Consider the following 16,289-nt stretch of genomic DNA (forward strand, 5'->3'; position numbering starts at 1 on the left):
CTGGACAGAGATGTTATCCAGGTTATTGCTGAGAGCTGAATTGAAATTCAACCAAACAGAATAAACACAGGGTAATTTCATATATATTCAGAATTATTTATATATTATATATTAGAGAAGCTGCTGCTGCTAAGTCGCTTCAGTCCTGTCCGACTCTGTGCAACCCTATAGACGGCAGCCCACCAGGCTCCCCCATCCCTGGGATTCTCCAGGCAAGAACACTGGAGTGGGTTGCCATTTCCTTCTCCAACGCATGAAAGTGAAAAGTGAAAATGAAGTCGCTCAGTCGTGTCTGACTCCTAGCGACCCCATGGACTGCAGCCTACCAGGCTCCTCCGTCCATGGGATTTGTCAGGCAAGAGTAAAGGAGTGGGTTGCCATTGCTTTCTCCATTAGAGAAGCTACTGGCCATTATATGCAGCCATTTTTGTCTGCTCTTTATCTTCACCCTTAAAAAATTAAGGGTATAAGTTACATAGAGTAAAATTTATCCTTTGTAATAATATAATTCTTCAGGTTTTGACAAACACACCATCATGTACCCACCATCACAATCAGAATATAAAAGAGTTCCTTCATGCCAAAAGTTTACCTTTTGCCTAGAGTTTACCTTTTGCCTAGACTTAGGCAGCCCTCTAGTAGTTCCCATGTGTGCATGCACATGCTAAGTCACTTCAGTTGTGTCTATCTCTGCTACCCTTTGGACTGTAGCCCACTGGGCTCCTCTGTCCATGGGATTCTCCAGGCAAGAATACTAGAGTGGGTTGCCACATCCTACTCCAGGGGATCTTCCTGACCCAGGGATGGAACCTGCATCTCCTCTGTCTCCTGCATTGCAGGTGGACTCTTTACCCTCTGAGCCATCAGGGAACCCGGGTCTTTGAAACCACTGATCTGTGTTATCTCCCTATAGTTTTGCCTTTTCAAGAATATCATAAGAATGGAATCACAGTGTGTAGCCTTTTGCTTCTGGATTCTCTTACTTAGTATAAGGCAATTAATAATCTTCTGTGTTGTCATATGTATCAGTGGTTCATACATTACTGAGGAGTAATTTTATTCCTTTGTGAAGATGTGCCAGATTTGTTTATTCATTCTCCAGCTGAAGGCCATTTGGGTGGTTTCCAGTTGGAGCAACTATGAATAAAATCACTACAAATATTTGTGTGTAGAGTTCTGTGGGAGCACATAATTTTTTTTTTCTTTTTACTTGTATAATTACCTAGGAGTGAGAAGCTGAGTCTTATGGTAAAAGTATTATGAAAATTATGAATCTAGCAAAGTTTGTCCAAAGTAGCTATATCATTTTACATCCCCTCCTGCAGTGCATGAGTTCCAGTTGCTCTGCCTCCTACCGTGCACTCATTATGGTCGGTCTTTTTAATTTTGAACTTCTTAATAGGTATGTATTGATACTTCCTTGTGATTTTATTTTTCATTTCCCTATGACTAATGATATTGAGCATTTTTTCATGCATTTGTTTGGTATTTGCATATCCTCTCTGAAGTATATGTTTAAATCTTTTATCCATTTTGTATTAGGTTTTTGTGTCTTTTTGAGTTTTGAGAGTTTTTAGTATATGATACAATTTCTTCTTAGGTGTGTGAGTTTCAGATTTGTTTCCCTACCTTATGCTTTGCCTTTCATTCTCTTAATACTGCTTTTAGAAAAATAGAATTTCTTAATTTTTATGAAATGCCATTTATCATTTTTTCTTTTATGATTAATAATTTTGATGTCATAGTTAAGAAAGCTCTGCCTAACCCAAAGTCAAAAAGGTTTTTTGGCTTATGCTTTGCTTTAGAAATTTTTTTTTAATTTTAATTAGAGGCTAATTAGTATATGCTCTGTTTTAGAAATGTTATGTTCTTAGATTTTATATTTGAGTATATAATTGATTTTAGTAAATTTTTATAAGGAAAAGTTGATATAGATCAAGTTCATTAATTTTCTCGCATATGGATACCCAATTGACAATACCATTTGTTGAAAAAATAATTCTTTTTCTATAAAATTATCCTTGTAACTTTGACGACTATCAACTAAACACACACACGTCTATTACTCTCAATTCTATTCAATAGATCTATTTATCTATCTTTTATGTTAATGCTACCCTTGACTATAGTAGTAACTTTATAGTAAGCCTTGAAATAGAGTCAGACTTCCAAATCTATTCTTTGCCAAGATTGGATTTCAGTCCTTTGAATTTCTATATGAAATTTAGAATCACATAAGGAGAATTTTGTCCTTCTTTCTTTGACTCAGATATTTTCAATATGAGAACTTAAAAATATTGAAAATCTCTAATATTGACAAATCAAGATGAAATCTGTTTGATTACTGCTTCTACATTTTCTAAAGAACTCACTGACAAAAATGTATATGTAAATAGTTGATCTTGGTAGACCTTGGAATAAAAGTTAAGAATCCATGTACAAAACCAATAACTGAACCAATCATAAGTGAGCATTTCTTTTCTATAACCTATAACTTCATGAGTAATTTTAAACATACCAGAGGATGTTTCTCAGTGCACCTGAAGAGATTAATCCATCCTTTTTGCATTCAACTCCACATTTAAGCTTTTGTTCTCATTTTTACGTATGCTCATATTCTCCTTGTTTAATGCAAAAGTATAATTTTCATGTATTTTGTGTTATATGAAAAAATATAAGAATTGATAAGTACTACTCATATGCATAATTGCCATATCTTGGGCAGACATAAACAAGTGAAAACAAGTGTCAAGCAACTTATTTGGCTTCCAAATTTGTAACCTCTTAGTCCAAGAAGTGCATCTCTGAATATTTTTATAAAATTTTCATTTTAATTTTATCCAATGTTAGACTTGATGCCTACCTTGTTCCCTAGATCAAATACATCATAATCTCTAGGGATGGGATCCAGATGTCTCCCATCTTTTAAAATGAAACTTTGTGTGACTGCAATGGTTAGCCACACAATACCACTAACATGAGAAATCTAAAATGTTCAAATTCATAGAAGCAGAGAGTAGAATGGTGGTTACCAGAGCCTGCAAGAAAGTGAAAATGGAGACATATAAGGAAAAGTGTACGAAGTCTCAGTTATACAAGATGACTAGTCTTAGACACATAATATACAATGTGTGTGCATGCTCAGTCACTTCAGTCATGTCCAACTCTGCGACCCGATGGACTGTAGCCTGAATGCTGAGCTTTAAGCCAACTTTTTCACCCTCCTCTTTCACTTTCATCAAGAGACTCTTTAGTTCTTCACTTTCTGCCATAAGGGTGGTGTCATCAGAATATCTAAGGTTATTAATATTTCTCTTGGCAATCTTGATTCCAGCTTATGCTTCATCAAGCCCAGTGTTTCTCATGATGTACTCTGCATATAAGTTAAATAAGTAGGGTGACAATATACAGTCTTGACACACTCCTTTCCCTATTTGGAACCAGTCTGTTGTTTCGTGTGCAGATCTAACTGTTGCTTCCTGATATGCATATAGGTTTCTCAAGAGGCAGGTCAAGTGATCTGTATTCCCATCTCTTTCATCAGAATTTTCCAGTTTATTGTGATCCACACAGTCAAAGGCTTTGGCATAGTCAGTAAAGCAGAAATAGATGTTTTCTGGAACTCTCTTGCTTTTTCGACAATCCAGCAGATGTTGGCAATTTGATCCATCACCTCCACTAGCTTTGTTCGTAGGGATGCTTCCTAAAACCCACTTGACTTCAGATTCAAGGATGTCTGGCTCTAGGTGAGTGATCACACCATCGTGATTATCTGGGTCATGAAGATCTTTTTTGCATAGTTCTGTGTATTTTTGCCACCACTTACTTCTTAATATTTTCTGCGTCTATTAGGTCCATTCCATTTCTGTCTTTCATTGTGCCCATCTTTGCATGAAATGTTCCCTTTGTATTGCTAATTTTCTTGAAGAGATCGCTATTTTTTCCCATTCTATTGTTTTCCTCTATTTCTTTGCATTGGTCAGTGAGGAAGGCTTTCTAATCTCTCCTTGCTATTCTTTCAGTTCAGTTCAGTTCAGTTCATTTCAGTCACTCAGTCGTCTCCGACTCTTTGCGACCCCATGAATCACAGCACACCAGACCTCCCTGTCCATCACCATCTCCCGGAGTTCACTCAGACTCACATCCATTGAGTCAGTGATGCCATTCAGCCATCTCATCCTCGGTTGTCCCCTTCTCCTCCTGCCCCTAATCCCTCCCAGCACCAGAGTCTTTTCCAGTGAGTCAACTCTTCGCATGAGGCAGCCAAAGTACTGGAGCTTCAACTTTAGTATCATTCCTTCCAAAGAAATCCCAGGGTTGATTCCTTCAGAATGGACTGGTTGGATCACCTTGCAGTCCACCTTGCAGTCCACCTTGCAGTCCACTTTGCAGATCACATTGAAGTCTCAAGAGTCGTCTCCAACACCACACTTCAAAAGCATCAATTCTTTGGCACTCAGCTTTCTTCACAGTCCAACTCTCACATCCATACATGACCACTGGAAAAACCATAGCCTTGACTAGACGGACCTTAGTTAGCAAAGTAATGTCTCTGCTTTTGAATATACTACCTAGGTTGGTCCTAACTTTTCTTCCAAGGAGTAAGCATCTTTAATTTCATGGCTGCAGCCACCATCTGCAGTGATTTTGGAGCCCCCAAAAATAAAGTCTGACACTGTTTCTACTGTTTCCCATCTATTTCCCATGAAGTGATGGGACCAGATGCCATGATCTTCGTTTTCTGAATGTTGGGCTTTAAGCCAACTTTTTCGCTCTCCTCTTTCACTTTCATCAAGAGGCTTTTAGCTCCTCTTCACTTTCTGCCATAAGGGTGGTGTCATCTGCATATCTGAGGTTATTGATATTTCTCCTGGCAATCTTGATTCCAGTGTGTGTTTCTTCCAGTTCAGCGTTTCTCATGATGTACTCTGCATAGAAGTTAAATAAGCAGGATGACAATATACAGCCTGACGTACTCCTTTTCCTATTTGGAACCAGTCTGTTGTCTCATGTCCAGTTCTAACTGTTGCTTCCTGACCTGCATACAGATTTCTCAAGAGGCAGGTCAGGTGGTCTGGTATTCCCATTCAGAATTTTCCACAGTTTATTGTGATCTACACAGTCAAAGGCTTTGGTGCAGTCAATAAAGCAGAAATAGATGTTTTTCTGGAACTCTCTTGCTTTTTCTATCATCCAGCAGATGTTGGCAATTTGATCTCTGGTTCCTCTGTCTTTTCTAAAACCAGCTTGAACATCAGGAAGTTCACGGTTCACATATTGCTGAAGCCTGGCTTGGAGAATTTTGGAGCATTACTTTACTAGCATGTGAGATGAGTGCAATTGTGCGGTAGTTTGAGCATTCTTTTACATTGCCTTTCTTTGGAATTGGAATGAAAACTGACCTTTTCCAGTCCTGAGGCCACTGCTGAGTTTTCCAAATTTGCCAGCATATTGAGTGCAGCACTTTCACAGCATCATCTTTCAGGATTTGAAACAGCTCAACTGGAATTCCATCACCTCCACTAGCTTTGTTTGTAGTGATGCTTTCTAAGGCCCACTTGACTTCACATTCCAAGATGTCTGGCTCTAGATTAGTGATCACATCATCATGATTATCTGGGTCATGAAGATCTTTTTTGTACAGTTCTTCTGTGTATTCTTACTACCTCTTCTTAATATCTTCTGCTTCTGTTAGGTCCATACCATTTCTGTCCCTTATCAAGCCCATCTATGCATGAAATGTTCCCCTGGTATCTCTAATTTTCTTGAAGAGATCTCTAGCCTTTCCCATTCTGTTCTTTTCCTCTGCTGAAGAAGGTTTTCTTATCTCTTCTTGCTGTTCTTTGGAACTGTGCATTCAGATGCCTGCATCTTTTCTTTTCTCTTTGCTTTTTGCCTCTCTTCTTTTCACAGCTATTTGTAAGGCCTCCCCAGACAGCGATTTTGCTTTTTTGCATTTCTTTTCCATGGGGATGGTCTTGATCCCTGTCTCCTGTACAATGTCACAAACCTCATTCCATAGTTCATCAGGCACTCTATCTATCAAATCTAGTCCCTTAAATCCATTTCTCACTTCCAGTATATAATCATAAGGGATTTGTTTTAGGTCATACCTGAATGGTCTAGCGGTTTTCCCTACTTTCTTCAATTTGAGTCTGAATTTGGTAATAAGGAGTTCATGATCTGAGCCACAGTCAGCTCCTGGTCTTGTTTTTGTTGACTGTATAAAGCTTCTCCATCTTTGGCTGCAAAGAATATAATCAATCTGATTTCAGTGTTGACCATCTGGTGATGTCCATGTGTAGAGTCTTCTCTTGTGTTGTTGCAAGAGGGTGTTTGCTATTCTTTGGAACTCTGTATTCAGATAGGTATATCTTTCTTTTCTCTTTTGCTTTTCATTTCTCTTCTTTTCACAGATATTTGCAAGGCTTCCTCAGCCTCAAAAAGGCTTTACCTTTTTGCACTTCTGTTTCTTGGGGATGGTCTTGATCACTGCCTCCTGTACAATGTTTCAAACCTCAGTCCATAGTTCTTCAGGCACTCTGCCTATCAGATCTAATCTCTTGAATCTATTGTTACTTACACTTTATAATCATAAGGGAACTGATTTAGGTCATACCTGAATGGTCTAGTGGCTTTTCCTACTTTCTTCAATTTAAGTCTGAATTTGACAATAAGGAGTTCATGATGAGCCACAGTTAGCTCCTGGTCTTGTTTTTGCTGACTGTATAGAGCTTCTCCATATTTGGCTGCAAAGAATATAATTAGTTTGATTTCAGTATTGACCATCTGGTGATGTCCATGTGTAGAGTCTTCTCTTGTGTTGTTGGAAGAGGGTGTTTGCTATAACCAGTGAGTTCTCTTGGAAAATCTCTATTAGCCTTTGCCCTGCTTCATTCTATACTCCATGGTCAAAACTGCTTTTTACTCCAGATGTTTCTTGACTTCCTACTTTTGCATTCCAGGCCCCTACAGTGAAAAGGACATCTTTTTTCAGTGTTAGTTCTAACAGGTCCTGTAGGTCTTCATAGAGCTGTTCAAATTCAGCTTCTTCAGCATTACTGGTCAGGGCATACACTTGAATTACCATGATACTGAATGGTTTGCCTTGGAAATGAACAGAGATCATTCTGTTGTTTTTTGAGATTGCATCCCAGTGCTGCATTTCCAACTCTTTTGTTGACTATGACAGCTACTCCATTTCTTCTAAAGGATTCTTGCCCACAGTAGTAGATATAATGGTCATCTGCGTTAAATTCACCCATTCCAGTCCATTTTAGTTTGCTGATTCCTAAAACGTTGACATTCACTCTTGCCATCTCCTGTTTGACCACCTCCAATATGCCTTGATTCATGGACCTAACATTCCATGTTCCTATGTAATGATGCTCTTTACAGCATTGGACCTTGCTTCCATCACCAGTCACATCCATAACTGGGTGTTGTTTTTGCTTTGGCTTCGTCTCTTCATTCTTTCTGGAATTTTCTTCACTGATCTCCAGTAGCATATTGGGCACCTACTGACCTGGGGAGTTAATCTTTCAGTGTCCTATCCTTTTGCCTTTTCATACTGTTCATGGGGTTCTCAAGGCAAGAAAACTGAAGTGGTATTTCTATTTACCATATAAATACATATATAAACAGGGAAGAGGGATGAAAGAGTATAAAATATAAGATGTAATTAATGTGTTATGCAATTTTTTTCAGCTTTAAATAAAAAATGGAATAATATATCCAATTTACCATAATATAAAATAAATACTACTTTTTTGAATGTAATTGATAAATTGACTGGAGACTCATAATTATTTGAGCTATGTTGTCAATGTTTTCTCTTGTTTTTAAATAAAGAGCTCATAAAGTAAGTTTGAAAGTGTTTCTTCTCCTGATAATTCTGGGAATTTGAAAATGACTAGTAATCTTTTTTTTTTTTTTTTATAAAATTAATCAGTAAAGCCATCTGGTCCTGGACTTGAATTTGTTGGGAGGTCTTTGGTTACTGATTTAACCTCCTTATTAGCAATCATTCTATTAATTTGTAGTCTCTATTTCTTCAGGCTTAGTTTGTCCTTCTTTTTCCTGTTCCTTCGGATATGAAGTTGTTGTTGTTCAGTCGCTAAGTCGTGTCTGACTCTGAAATATAAAGTTATTTTGTTTGCTTGAGATCTTCCTGCTTTGTTAATATAGGTGTTTATCACTGTAAAATTCCCTCATAGAGCTGCTTTTGCTGCATCTCATAAGTTTTGGTATATGTATTTTTATTTTCATTTGTCTCAATATATATTTTAAAAATTTCTCTTTTCATTTCTTATTTGATCAACAAATTTTTGGTGGTTCAGTTCAGTTCAGTTCAGCTCAGTCTTGTCCGACTATTTGTGACCCTATGGACTGCAGCATGCCAGGCTCTTTTGCCCATCACCAACTCCCAGAGCTTACTCAAACTCATGTCCATCAAGTCAGAGATGCCATCTAACCACCTCATACTCTGTCGTCCCCTTCTCCTCCTGCCTTCAATCTTTCCTAGCATCAGGATCTTTTCCAGTGAGTTCAGTAGCATGTTGTTTAATTTTCATTTGTTGATTTTCCAGTTTTCTTCTTATAACTACTTTTTAGGTTTCATATCACCAGGGTCATAAAAAATGCTTGATATGATCTAAAGCTTTTCCAAGTTTATTAAGTCTTGCTTTGCAGTCTAACATATGATATATCCAAGAGAATTTTCCACGTGCATTTGAGAAGAATGTGCATCCTACTGTTAGTATTCTGCATATGTCTTTTTGGTCTATCGGGTTTAATATGTAGCTTAAACTAATTTTTTTTGTATTGATTTTTTAAAATCTGGATTTAGCTATTGCCAAAATTTGGTCTTAAAAATCCCCTGTTATTCACTTTTCAAATTGTACAAAAATTTACAATTTGTATGGAAACACAAAAGACCCTGAATAGCCAAAGCAATCCTCAGAAAGAAAAAACAGAGCTAGAAGAATCAGGCTCCCTGACTTCAAATTACACTATCCTACTAAGCTTTAATCATCAAAACAGCATGGTATTGGCACAAAACTGAAATAAGAGAGGTTTAGTCATCCTTTAAAACTTAAAAATATAATTTAAGTAATCAGGCACTAATAATTCAAAAATGGAGAGAAGAATGGAAAATTATATATTTAAGTTAAATCTACCGGAACATTTTCCTTACTTAGATTAAGTATCAATTACTTAACTCTCACCTACAAAAACAAGACAATTTTAGTGAATAACATAGATAATTATTTTAGGGGGAAAATTCTCTAGAAAATAAGCACATATGAACAAATTACATTTTTATAAATAATTTTAAACATTTTTATTAAAGGTCCCAAATTTTAGTAAACACAGAATCTTTCAGCAAATTAACATTTTGCTGTCAACATTTAGTGTATACAAACTAATTTGCTTGTTAAGCCAAAGAAAGCAAATCCATATATATATATATAATAAAAGCACCAGAAAAAAATACTTTAGTATACATAATTTTTATTTAGAATACATAGCATACTCTTCCCATCTCTATCTCATTTCTCCCTCTATCAAAGATTCTTTCATTTAAATTAGAAAGAAATATTTTATTTAATACTCATATGAATTTTCCTATCAGTGTCCTCAGTGGAAGATGTTGGATTCATTTATGTATAATTTTTATGCTAATAAGAATCCTTGGAAGTGTAACTTTTTAAACCAAAATCCTACTTATATCTTCAGTTGGTAAACTGTCTCACAATACAGAATTCTGGAAGCTATTTTCTTAAGGTCTAATATTTATGATGTAAAAGTGAATATTTTTAAAGGGTCTCTGCTTTCAATAAGAGCAAATTAAGCACTTACTATGTGTCAAGTAGTAAGCTGTACTCTAAAGAAACAAACAAATGAGATGGATCTATGGAGGTTCACAGTATAATAAATTTTAAAATATTCACTTTATATCACTTTTAAACTCTGAAGTACAAGCATCATTTTAATAAGTATTATTTTCAGATTGCTGTGCCACAGGTTTGTCCCAGATTAAATTGTCACCCATGGAAAACTTCCATAAAAGAAGACCTTCATAATTTCAGAGAAGCAAAAATCATGAATGAGAATTTAAAACTTATGCTACACTCTAACTGATCACATAACTCAACTAGAAATAAATCTTTCAGGAACAAAAACGCACTGTTTGGTTTATCGCATTTACAAAAAGTAATTGATTGATTTTTCTCCCTTTTTCAAAGGGTTATTTGGTGTCATGTGGAAACAGTCACATCATTTGGGAGATAATTTCTGCTCTGGAATAAATATCCCTTAAGGTTCCAGTGTTTTTCTTTCCTTCAAATAGCAGCACTCAACTGTGGAATGAAAGGACTACTTTAAAATGAATTGAATGAAATACGCTTTTCAAAGTCCTACTTCATTTAAATATTTTCACTTTCAGAAGACACAGCTGAAGTAAACACAGCAGTTATGGAACATATTGAAAAAAAAAAGTCATCCATATATACGAAATTATCAGTCATTGTGATAAAATAGAGAAAATGTGATTTTGCCCTGAGACTCCAGAACCCCTACTGGTTAAAAACAAATCAAAACAAACAAATAAAAAAGCAGGAAACTTTCTCCATTTGCCTCTTCTCCTTTTTTTCTCTGCTTTCACCTAATGATTTATTTGTCAAACCTCATAGGAGAAAAGGAATGTGTTCTCAGAATTAATTCTGTACTGACTAGCAGGAGACAACTTTCTTTGACTTTGCAATCATCATGCTCCATAGCCTTGGATAAGCAACATTATTTTTTATGCCTCAGTTTAATATTCTGAATACCATTAAGTGGACTATTTCAATGTGATTTACACATTTGGTTAAATGTGACTTGGCTCCAGCACTCACATTTTATCATTTATCACATCTAAGCATAAGTCTCTCATTTGGGGGGATTTGTTTTTGTTCTCCCATGATTTGAAGATGACATTGATTGAAGTAGATTTAGCTTGAAGGAATGTGTTACTTTTTGCACTAGGTTATTTGCAACTTCATGGTTTATTCCCTTCTATACTGATACATTGTAACCTTGATTTTTTTTTTTACTTGATTATCTGGCCAAAATTCTACCCCACAAATTTAACTTATAACACAGTGTATAGCAACCTCTCATTTATAGATAACTAATATGTATTTACATACTTACAAGTGCCATGAACTATTAAAAAATATAAAATAAACACTAAAACTGATAAGACAATATCTGCCTTTAAGGAGTTTTCATTTACAGTGGAGAAGATGGAAGCATGAAGTCAACTAAGAATATCAGGCAGAGAGGTACAGACTAGAAGTCCTAACCCACATCAGGGAAAAGAGTTACACTTCCTGGTTTCTCTAGACTAAGCCTGGTTTATGTCCATGTCTGGATTTAGGCATTCCCCATTCCCTTTCACACACACAAAAGTATCTAAGTTTCGATAAAAGACTGCTGGGGAAAACTCTACTTTGGTGTGAAACATAAATTGTATAATATTTTTGTTAGAAAATAGGACAGAGAAATAACATTATGAAGCATGTGAAAAAATGATATAAATGTGTTGGTTCATTCCACAAATACTAAATTAATTTCCTTCTTACCCTTCAGTCAGAGTTGTTGGTATTTGGCATCAGCATTGTCGCATGAACTTGTCTGTCAGCTGTAATTATGACAAGAATTTGTTTTCAAAATGTACAAAAGGATGAGATGACAATGTCACACAAACCAATGACAGGTCTCACTGGCATCACAGTTTTTCAGAGGTAACTTGATATATTATTAGAGACACAATTTGGAACACAGGGCTCCAGATTCAAATCCCATTTCTGCCCTTTATAGCTCTTTGACTTTGAGAAAATGTAGCATTTCTATGTTTCCCTTATTTTTTTCAGCAGTGCCAAAAGGTTTTAGAATTAAAAAAAATTAGAATATATGAAAGTCCTCAGTAAAGTAAGTGTAATCAGTAAAAATTGTGTGTGTGTGCTCAGCAGCTAAGTCATGTCCAACTCTTTTGCGACCCCATGGACTATAGCCCATCAGATTCCTCTGTACATGAGATTCTCCAGGCAAGAATATTGGAGCGGGTTGCCATTTCCTTCTCCAAGGGATCTTCCTGACTCAGGGATCAAACCTGAGTCTCTTGGGTCTCCTGCATTGGCAGGCATATTCTCTACCACTGCACCACCAAGGAAGCCCCAGTCAGTAAAAATTAGTTGACTCTAAATGTGACACAGCATGTTCAGACTCTTGAAATATCATCAGTTTTCTATGAACCAGTCAATAAAAGCCTTGTAGAGAAAGCAGCCTTATATTGACTGCCACTCTGCTGGGGCCAGAAAAGTATATGATAGGTAAGCTCATTCCCAATCAGAAGAGGAAATTTAAGGCCTGTTTGGTGTCCACTGAAAAAACATGCACAATTTAAAAGTAAGAGTTATACGTCATTTGGTGGGAATTTTTAGGACTTCAAGCTCAGGAGACAGCATCTCAAGTAATCCTGAGAAAACTGTTCAGAGGTTAAGGCAGGGACCCCAGTTACATAGAAGTTTTGCAACAAAGGGCAGGTAGTCTGAAGGTGAAAAAATTATTATAAGTTAAAGAAAATCACATACCCCAAGTTAGGGAATTTGGTGCTTCAGTGTATGGGAAGATGCAAGAATCTGGGCTCTCTGAAATCATTCCTTTGATATGCACCTCGCTTATCTGGGGCCAGTATCCTGTGTTTTCACATCCTGAGTTTCCTCAGAGCTCACCATAAGGAGTGACTGCAGTTTGATGACTGCTGGATGGCAGGTATTCTTTCCTTTCTGAGTTCCCTCAGGGCTCACCAGGTCACCGTCCATGGTGGCTGCAGTCACTGATGATTGTGACATGTTCGTTTACTGAATTTGCAGGAAATAATCCATTTCTTACTGGACTAGCACGTGTGTCTACACACTATACCTCTAATCTGTGTCAGTACCACTTAAAAACTATTAATGTCATTAATCTTAAAAAAATAAGAAAGAAACTCAGAGGAAATGGAAGCAGACCCACAATCTGTCTGAAATAAATAACTGCATTAAGACAGTGACTTCTGGAAGCTTTGAACTGCCTCAGTGACTTCTGTCTCCTGAGTCTTCTCCTGGCATCAGATCTGTAGTAGAAGGAGAATATCAAGTTTTTTCCTCTTAAGTCACCATGAGCTTAGTCATCGTATTGCCTCCAGATCTGGATTTTAGTTAATGAAGTTGTGGTAAACAAATAACTTGATCCAAAATCTCTTCATGTTTACAACCCAAAAGACCCACCCTACTGATTCTTTTCCTGTTCTGATTTATAACTTTCTTTGTGAATTTTGGAGAAATACAGTCATATTTGAAGATAGAACTAAAGTTGTATTTAGTTACATGCATAACCACTACTTACTATCTGGGATCTTAAAGAAAACTTAAAAAAAAAAATTATGCTTTCTTCTCTACATAATGCTGGTTTTAAAAAAATAAAGAAAAAGCACAATGTAACAGTGGCAAGTTAAGTTTTATTTGGGGCAAAATGAGGACTGCAGCTTGGGAAATATCACCTCAGAATAGTTCTGAGAAACTGCTCTGAAAAGGTAGGGGGAAGGTCAGTATATACATGATTTTGGAATAAATGCAATCAAGCACATATTTTTTACAGAAGCTTTCTGCTAGTCACAAGAAACATATGTCACCATGAAGGATTTCAGTACTTTTCTAGATATGAAGAGATGCAAGAACTGGGCTCATAAAATTAGCTCCTAAAAAATATATATATATATATCCATCTGAAGACCTGTCCTGCCAGTTTTTCCCCAAGCTCAGAATGCCTCATTTCTTCTCTCCACCCTAAACTCCTTTCAGGTCTGTTGAAGGTCAGGTGCTGCAGCAACACATGGTTTATTTCTTATAAAGGTAGATGGCAAGCACCCAGAGCAAGTGCCAATTTATACTTGAGAATAGTGTCTGGGATTTAGACATATTCCAAAGTTCCAGAGAAAATACTGGTAGAAAAATTTCTTAGTGAACATCTAGACCACCCAAAATTGGCACCTCATGATCATAGGGCTGTAGAGAAATTCTTCCACTTAACACATTTAGAAGCAGAAAACCTGCACTTAGGCTTCAGTTCTGTCACTAAGTTGTACTTCTGTGGCCAATTTGTTTAACTTCTCTGGTCTTGTTTTGCTCTCCTGAACAATCAAAAAGTGGAGTCATTCTCTAAGGTTCTTTTTAGATCTCTAAAGTTTATGATTTTTCCGTTCTAAATCAGTCAATTCATATATATCTAAGAAACTTCTATTATTGTCAAAGGACATCTTTAGTCTTCTGTATTCACTTTATAACATTGCATTTTGCTTCAGTATATGATAATCATTTGGGATGTGGAACAATCTTGCTGAAAAAGTCAATCAATGAATATTCAGCTCTGTGTTAGCATAAATTCTTATAAATGCTTTTGACCATTTTTGTCTTCAAAAATTGTCCTTTTAAAAAAAGCAACACTCTAATCCTAAAAACTTCATGTCAGCTAGTTGAAGCCTAAATCCTATTAACAAAATGTCTTTTCAGAAGCACTTCTTTCTATTTATTTCACTGAAAATATCAAATATCTTATTTTCTATACATAAACTCTTGATTTCCATTTCCCAGAAACATTTCCCCTGAAAACCACTACAAATGATGACTCCAATTAGAAAAAAAATTTAGTTAGAAAAATGTAAATGTATGCATAGGCTGATTAGGAAGTAGGAATCATGGAGCATAGTAATCTTTAGTCATAGCAGGCAGTGTAACCCTGTGAATTGTGCTCAATTTTTTCACAGAGTACTGAGATAATCAAATGGAAAACAAACATAGGATCAGCCCAAGTGGGGAAGTCTAACTAGAGATCTCACTGAAATGACTGGAAAAATCAGTATAAAAATTATCTAGAAATAAACCCACCCCCTAACCAACCTCAATTCTTAAAAAGAAATTTGGGTATCTTCAAGCCTGGTAATGATGCAGTGGGAGAAAAAAAGATTCCTTTTGAGATGCTGAAACCACAAGTCCCTTTCCAGGAGTTTGCAGCATAGATTCATGTTGCCTAGTTTTTGACAAAGAAAATGAAAAAAGACGAAATTAGTTGAAAGTGATCTGGCATACTGTTGTTCCCAGGCATGTTGCAGAAATAAACACATAACTTTCTAGCTACACAGTGAGTCCAAAGGTGATTTAGAACAAATTAGCAAAAGTTTCTCTTTCTTCAAAAACTTTACCACCATCTTAAGAAAATCCTATTTTATGGTAGCTCTACAATCACTACACTGACTCAATGGACATGAGTTTGGGTAAACCTCGGGAGTTGGTGATGGACAGGGAGGCCTGGTGTGTTGCGACTCCTGGGGTCGCAAAGAGTCAGACACGACTGAGCGACTGAACTGAACTGAACTGAACTGATATTCACTACGGGAGAGGCATCCCTTGAGTTCATGCAAAAACTCAACTTGAACAACCATAAGCATCAGACTGGCTATAGGGTTCTCAAAGAATGTGGAGATTCCAAATTGTACCCACACATAAAATATATCAAAACCCCCAAATCCTAGGGATAAGATGAAGAAGAAACATGAACAGCAGTTAGAAGGCATAGACTTAAAGATTCTTTGCTGGATCAAACTTTAGTCAGATTCCTGAACATCTCTTAGGTTCATCTGTTCACTTTCTTATAAAATCCAGTTTTAATAAAAACTTTGCATGTGAGTTTAGCAAGAACTGCCCACTTCAGTATCTGGTTACCCTGGTGATCAGATTCCTCATCCTCTCCCAGATAATGCCTTATTACTCCAGTTGGTTTTTAGTAAGAATTCTGTTAGGTCAGTTTAGCCAGAATCGAGTAACAATCCCTGATGTTTTCTCTTATTTTTCCATTCCCTGAACCCTGCCTTTGGCTTTAAATTCTGTTGCCCAGTGCAAATTCACACATAAATGGATATTTATTGATTAGTAGGGCTGTTATGAGAATTCAGTGAAGGAATGACGAAATTTTAAATAAATGTTAGAAGGGTAATTGTCTGTATAGGGCAAAAAATAAAGAGAAATATATGGAAAAAAGCAAATCCATATGAATTTGAATCATATGTGAAGGACAGTTATAACAATTTTAGAAGAAAACTTACAAGAATATTTTTATGTTAAGTACCAAAATGGATCAAGATTGATAAATACTTCTGTAATAAAATTGAGAACTTTTATTCACTGATATACTTCCAAAATTGATGA

This window comes from Ovis aries, chromosome 9 (assembly GCF_016772045.2).
Source record: "Ovis aries strain OAR_USU_Benz2616 breed Rambouillet chromosome 9, ARS-UI_Ramb_v3.0, whole genome shotgun sequence".
Lineage (NCBI taxonomy): Eukaryota > Metazoa > Chordata > Mammalia > Artiodactyla > Bovidae > Ovis > Ovis aries.